This window comes from Herpailurus yagouaroundi, unplaced genomic scaffold (assembly GCF_014898765.1).
Source record: "Herpailurus yagouaroundi ecotype Mexico unplaced genomic scaffold, PumYag 141, whole genome shotgun sequence".
NCBI lineage: Eukaryota > Metazoa > Chordata > Mammalia > Carnivora > Felidae > Herpailurus > Herpailurus yagouaroundi.
The window spans coordinates 45,082,511-45,088,902 of record NW_024412396.1 but is presented as its reverse complement, the minus strand read 5'-3'; the positions used below and the strand labels follow the sequence as shown (position 1 = coordinate 45,088,902).

At 42.3% G+C, this 6,392-nt stretch overlaps 1 long non-coding RNA gene across 6 annotated transcripts in view; it reads left to right on the top strand.

Moving 5' to 3' along the window:
- Positions 1–5,778, top strand: part of LOC121031985 (uncharacterized) — a 57,826-nt gene extending 52,048 nt beyond the window's left edge. For all 6 annotated transcript variants that reach the window (XR_005791025.1, XR_005791023.1, XR_005791021.1 and 3 more), the window contains 2 exons: positions 3,494–3,917; positions 4,287–5,778. This is a non-coding gene — a long non-coding RNA (uncharacterized LOC121031985). The remainder of the gene's footprint in view (positions 1–3,493; positions 3,918–4,286) is intronic.
- Positions 5,779–6,392: the final 614 nt, after the last annotated feature.

Genomic DNA, 6,392 nt, shown 5'->3' with positions numbered 1-6,392 from the left:
AAAAAAAAAAAAAAAAAAAAAAAAAAAAAAAAAAAAAAAAAAAAAAAGCAACACTTGGCAAGGGAGTGCTTTCTAAATCCACTAGGCAAACGACAGCATTTTTTCCATCTTGACCCTGAGCCCCACCCCAAAGAAGTTACAGAGACTCAGAGACAGCTCTGGTTCAAACACACTTGAGAGGGCCTATTACCAAACACAATACTGACCAAGTATTGTGAATCAAGGATGACTCCCCCCCCACCCAGTCCCCTAAAAAATGTGAAATCAACTCTCTACCACTTTCAGGACTGAAAAAAGGCTGGAAGTTTATAAAAGATCCCCAAAGAATCTTAAGGGTCTGGCTTTAAATAATTATATCTAGATATAAATTTAGATTATAAATATAATAGAAATGTAATTTTCACAAAATAGATTCTATAATATCTTAAAAACTATTGTTTCACTTAGCACTATATTACTAATATATTTGGTGTCAAGATGTTTACTTTTACAATGTTATTTTTAGTAGTTTTATGGTATTCAGCTGTACGGATGTAATCAATTCACCATACTCAGACATCTGGATTGTTTCCTGGTTTTCAATAAGACAACAATGAGGTGATAAACAGCTTTGTAAATTAAATTTGGACAGCAGCTCTGTTTGTTTAACCTGGAAATTTTTCCTAGATGTGGTTCCCCTCGGTACTTCCCTCCTTTGGAAATAACTCCATTTGTAAGGAAGAAAAAAAAATGTTAAAACATCCTAATTTGCATATTCCATCTATTTCCTGTTAGACCCTAATTGACAGAGAAGCTATTACTTATCATCTGCATGTTCTGTACTTTACATTCTTTTTTTTTTTTTTTTTTTTTTTTAGTTTATTTTCAGAGAGAGAGAATCCCAAGCAGGCTCCCTGGTGCCAGCACAGAGCCCCATGTGACGCTCCCTCTCACCAACTGTGAGGTCGTGACCTGAACTGAAGTCAATAGTCGGCTGCCTAACGGACTGAGCCACCCATGTGCCCCTGTACTTTAAATTCTTTGCTTCAATCACCCAGTAGACGTTTGTGATGCATATTATTATCCTCATTTAAGAAATGAGGCTCAAGAAGTAAAGTAATATGTCCAAGGTCACAGCTAGTTAATAGCAGAACATTTGAATTCTTGTTGGTCTGACTTCAAAGTTCAGGAACTTTCCTTAACACCATATTCCTGAAGAGATTCCATAATTCAGTTTTTGTATAGATCCAACAGTATTTTAGATGCTGTGTGGAAGATGGCCATTTAAAACTGTCAGTGAACAAATTTGCAAAATGAATAACCACTCACTAAAAATTAATAGAAACTAAAATGTATGGTTGTAAGAGAGCTGAAATTAAGAGGCATTTCTAATTTCCTTTGATCCTGAATACACATTATTTTGTGCCATCTGCTCTGGGATGAACGCTGCTCAAGTTAAACCCCATGTCGTTCCTTAGCGCCTGTCCCAAGCTCTTTGAGAGGTCTCCATTTGTGAGTCTGACTCCCTGTTCTTAGACCATATAGGTTAACTTCCGTCTGTTAAATGTTGTCAAAAACATATGTTTTTAGGCTTAACAGAAAACACAGTTAAAAAGTATGCCACCTTAACTGTACTCAAGGATTGTGGAATATAGATTCTGGATGATTACTTTTTGCCCACTCCTTCATCTTAATCTGTCCATCTTCTGGAAAGATCGGCCTCCACCAGTTGAAAGAAAAATGCATCCTATTCACCCACCTGGTCAGTTCCTGACATTGGATTTGTTAGTTTGTAGTTTCGCAGCTACTACAATATCAACACCGCCTTTCAGAAAAGTTGAGCCTCTCATGCATTGGCCACCATTGGCATGTATCAATTAGGATAGGTTCACCTGCAAGAAAGAGTGCCTTAAACTGGAAGGAATTTTCTTGTTTCTTGAGAAAGATTCCCCAAGTGGGCAATTCCAGAGTTGACTGCTAACTCAAAAATGTCATCAAGGATCCAGTTCCTTTGTGCCCTTCAGCATAGGCGTCCTGAGCACGGTAGCTTTTCACCCTCATGCTGTCACCTCACTGTCACCAGATGGCTAGGCTGCCTCCCTTAGCTCTAGGCATGAGGTCTTCCTACTACATTCAAAGAGGAGAAAAGGGGGGCAAAGGGTCCTATTCATCAGGAAGGAAATATTTTCCAGATTTTTTTCCTCTGCCCATCATGGGAGCTGGATCACACGGCCATGTCAAACAGCAAGGCAGGCTGAAAAGTGATTATCTGGCAAAGAGGTTTAAGATTCCCATGATTGGCTTAGACCAGTCACAGTTTATATTTATTCAGCCTTTTTATTCCTACCTTTTCAGTGCTTTTTTAGCTCTTTCTTACCGTGGTCAAGGCTGCAAAAGGAGGAAATGACTATTGGACAGGCAGTCAACAGTGCCTGTTCCTCAAGTGACAATGGTTCATCACGTGACCCTCTGCACTCTGATAAGTAAGAAAGGACAATAAAGTTACATATATACTGTGACAGGGCCGGTCAAGAAGTGAGTTGGGTTTATGCTCGGCTCCTGCTTTAGCCTGGCCAACAGTAGCAATGAAAACTACAGCAAAGACACCAAAATTGTAAGAATGCAAAAGCTGATTAAAATGTTCCATAGGCCGAACTCGTTACAAATACCATTAAGGAGCTCACATGGGCCAAAAATGAGGAGGCAGTTGGAGTTGTGGTTCCGAGTCAGGCAGACAACAGTTCATCTCCGATAGTATCTTCACTGAAGACAGCTCTCCTTACGTCTTAAGGCTAAAAATCAGCCAGCTTCCCTGGTTAGAAAGGCCCGCTTAGCAGGGCAAAAGTCAGGACGTGTGCCACGATACAGGTGGTCAAAATTTTGTTTACATGCCATTTGTGTGCGTGTGTCTGTGCATGGTCCTCAGCAATGCATCTACCAGGCATTGCAAGAAGTCTGACCACTATACGCCCAATAAAATCATCTGCTCTAAAAACCAGTCCCTGGGTCTCTGAGTCTCTCCTGTTCTCTTTGTATGACATCCTCTTACGAACTGGGGAGGAAAGCCAGGAAACTGCCAAGGCTTAACACCATAGTGTTACCTCAGAAAACAACCACATGGGACATATTTTTGGCTTTTGCCCACCCCAACCTCTCTCTCTCTCTCTCTCTCTCTCTCTCTCTCTCTCTGCCTTATTTCCCTTGGTATGGCTGGAGCCTGGAGCCCAGTTTGGGAAATTATAAAAGATACTGTCAGTGGGAAAGCGATTGCTAAATAATGCCAAATTTAAAATTAGGATACAAAACTGTAGCTCCCAAATGATCTCAGGTATATCCAAATATATATTAACTGTACAGTTATATAAAATTAGAAACCTTAATAATAGTTCTCTCTAGGTGGTGATACTTGGGTGATTTTTCCTCATACTTTTCTGCCTGTGTAATTCCCCAACCATAAATATTGCTCTCATAATTAGGTAAATATCATTGTTTTTCTTCTCTCTCTTTTAATCAGCGTCACAGAGGAAGATGCTATTACAACAGCTGGTGCTGTTCGCCATCTTCAGAAGGAGCAAACCTTCCAAGAGCTGTTTTTCTTTACATCGAGAAGTGCATTTCTCACTGGTGAGCGAATAATCAATAGATCAGGACCAGAAGTTTTGTGATGATTTCTCCGGGAAGAGACTGCCCAGGGTGCTTGCGGCCTGTTCTGCCTGTCTCCCTGCTGCTCCTGGCTCTCTGCAGAGTTTAGCAGATTAATCACCGTGCTCCAGCCCAGACTGTTATTTTTAGCTCTGTTGACTTCTCAACTGTCTGCAAACAACCATGCACTAGACAAAGTACCCTGCAGGTGGGCAAGAGAGCCCCGCGAAGGGAAACAGCCCTGCTTTGGGAAGAGGAGTACTCACCCCAGTGTGAAGAATGGCAGGGTACCTCAGGTAGGAGGTCTTTGGAGAGGATGAGACCAAGCTGAAGGTCCCAGGGACTCCGGGCTGCCTGGCTTCCCGCGCCACCTCGTGCCCCCTTTCCCCCATCACTGACTGGGCTCTGGCCTGGGTGGCCTCTCCTCATTCCTCCAACCCACACCAGCCTCTCCGGGTCACTGATTTGAAGTCCCTGCTCTTGCGAGAGCACTGCCCTGAGGAGTCCACCTCAATTGCTGCGGACACGCGCCTCGCGTTCCCCCCCCCCGCCTGCCACTCTCCGGTCTTTCCCCGGGCTTGAGTTGTCTTCATACCGCCTGTCTTCCTCTGAAGTTTTATAAAAATGCGCCCTATTTCGCTTGTTGCTTATCTCCGCTCTGGCAGGAGGGAAGCTCACGGAAAGAAGGAAACCGTCCTGTTGACCGGTGGTTAGTCTTCACGTGGGTCGCGGCCAGGTGTAGTTGGCTTGCAGTAAACAGTTGGGCCATCAGTGAACAAACGGACAAGTCATCGCCCTCCCCCGCGCCGTGAAGGTGATTTTGTGGCAGCTGGACTGCGCCTCACCCAGGTGCCGTAACTCCCGAGTCCAGTGTCACTGCCTTTCCCTTTGGTCGCCCTCGCCCGCCTCCATGATCACTGCCCAGCAGCACTGCCTCCGCTCGCGTCACTCGCTGTCACTTTGTTTAGGTCATTTCCTTCAACCTTCCCTCTGGGGAGTCCCCTTAGAGCCTCAGCCTTTTTCTGGGCATCTCCACTGTGCTCTTTTAATTAAAAAAAAAAATGTTTTTGGCTAGCTTTATTGAGGTGGAAATGGCAAACGGAAGTTGTATAAGTTTAGGTTGTACAGTGTGATTTTTTTGAAGGTGTACAATGTGATGACTTCATATATGTATACATTTTTCAGTGGCGAGAACACTTAAGATCTACTCTCGGCAGATTTCAAGCATACAATATAGTTTTATTTACTGTAGTCACCCTGATGTACCTCAGGTCCCCCCAATATATTCTTCTTATAACTGAGTTTGTTCTCTTTAGCCAACATTTCCCCGTATCTCCCAAGCCCGCGGCAACCGCTGTTCTACTGCCTGGTTCTGTGAGTCCAACTCTTTCAGATTCTACACGTAAGTGAGACCATACAGTATCTGCCTTTGTGTCTGGCTTATTTCACTTAGCATAATGCCCTCCAGGTTCCTCTATGTTGTGGCAAATGGCAGGATTTCCTCTTCATCATAATAGAAACACCTTCTTTCCCATCTGGACCTAGCCTCTGAATGTCAGAGACTGTAACTAGTGTCCAAGGGCAGTGACCCAGAAAAGCCCACAATAGCATCCTTGTTACTGCAGAAGCTCCCGTGAGGCCTAGTTCATCCCTGACACTCAATGTGACAACTTCCTCGCCTCTAACAAAATGGAACAGGTAGTCCTGAATTAAACCCTCTTACCAACTGTGGACATTTGCTACCATCTCATGCTCCGGAAGTTACAGACATGATGAGGAAAGTCAAACGTGTCACGGACAGTTGGACAGAAATGACAGAAAGGTCTTGCCTTCTTGATGACCTTCCTGAGCTGCTAAATTGCCCTGAGATCACTTTCTTTTGGACTTCTTGTAGTTTAAACTGCTGTGGGGCGGGCACTCTGTTATGTACAGAGGAAGAAATCCTAACGGTGTGGGATTGAGCAAGAGTTTCTTTAAGGATGGGAGATATTTGTACATATAAAGCCCTTTATTTTTTTTGTTCCATAATAATAATTATAATGTTATTACTATTGTATCATTATTTGTAAATAATTCTTTATCATATTTCTAGTGTACATTTGGGTTTACTTGTAATTTCTGTTTATATCAGTTCTATTAAAATCAGGAAGAAGAAAAGATGCCTATTATTTCTTCTTTTATTCAGTATTGTTTTGTAAGTTTTAGCCAGTACAATAAGGAAATAAAATGAAGCAATTAGTATAAATATTGGTAAATAGTAAAATTTTCATTTTCAGATTAGAAGATTGTTTTCCTAGAAAGACTAAGAAATTCTACCTTAGGTCTCAGTTTCCTCATCTGTAGAACTGATATGATAGTATCTAGCTTTTAGAAATATTGAGGATTAAATGAGCTAATATGCATAAAAAACTTAGACAAATGCCTAGCCCATTGGTAGTTCTTGTTATTGCTAGGCTATTGTTATTAAAATAATTGAATAAAGTAATTAGACTCAAAATTAAAATGCAAAGTTTAGTTTTACTTAAAAAAATTTTTTTTATGTTTATTTACTTTTAAGAGAGGGAGAGAGAGACAGAGCATGAGCAGGGGAGGGGCAGAGAGAGAGGGAGGCACAGAATCTGAAGCAGGCTCCAGGCTCCGAGCCATCAGCCCAGAGCCCGACGCGGGGCTCGAACTCACGGACCGCGAGATCATGACCTGAGCTGAAGTCATATGCTTAACCAACTGAGCCACCCTGGTGCTCCAGTAGTTTTACTTTTTTAATGTTTATT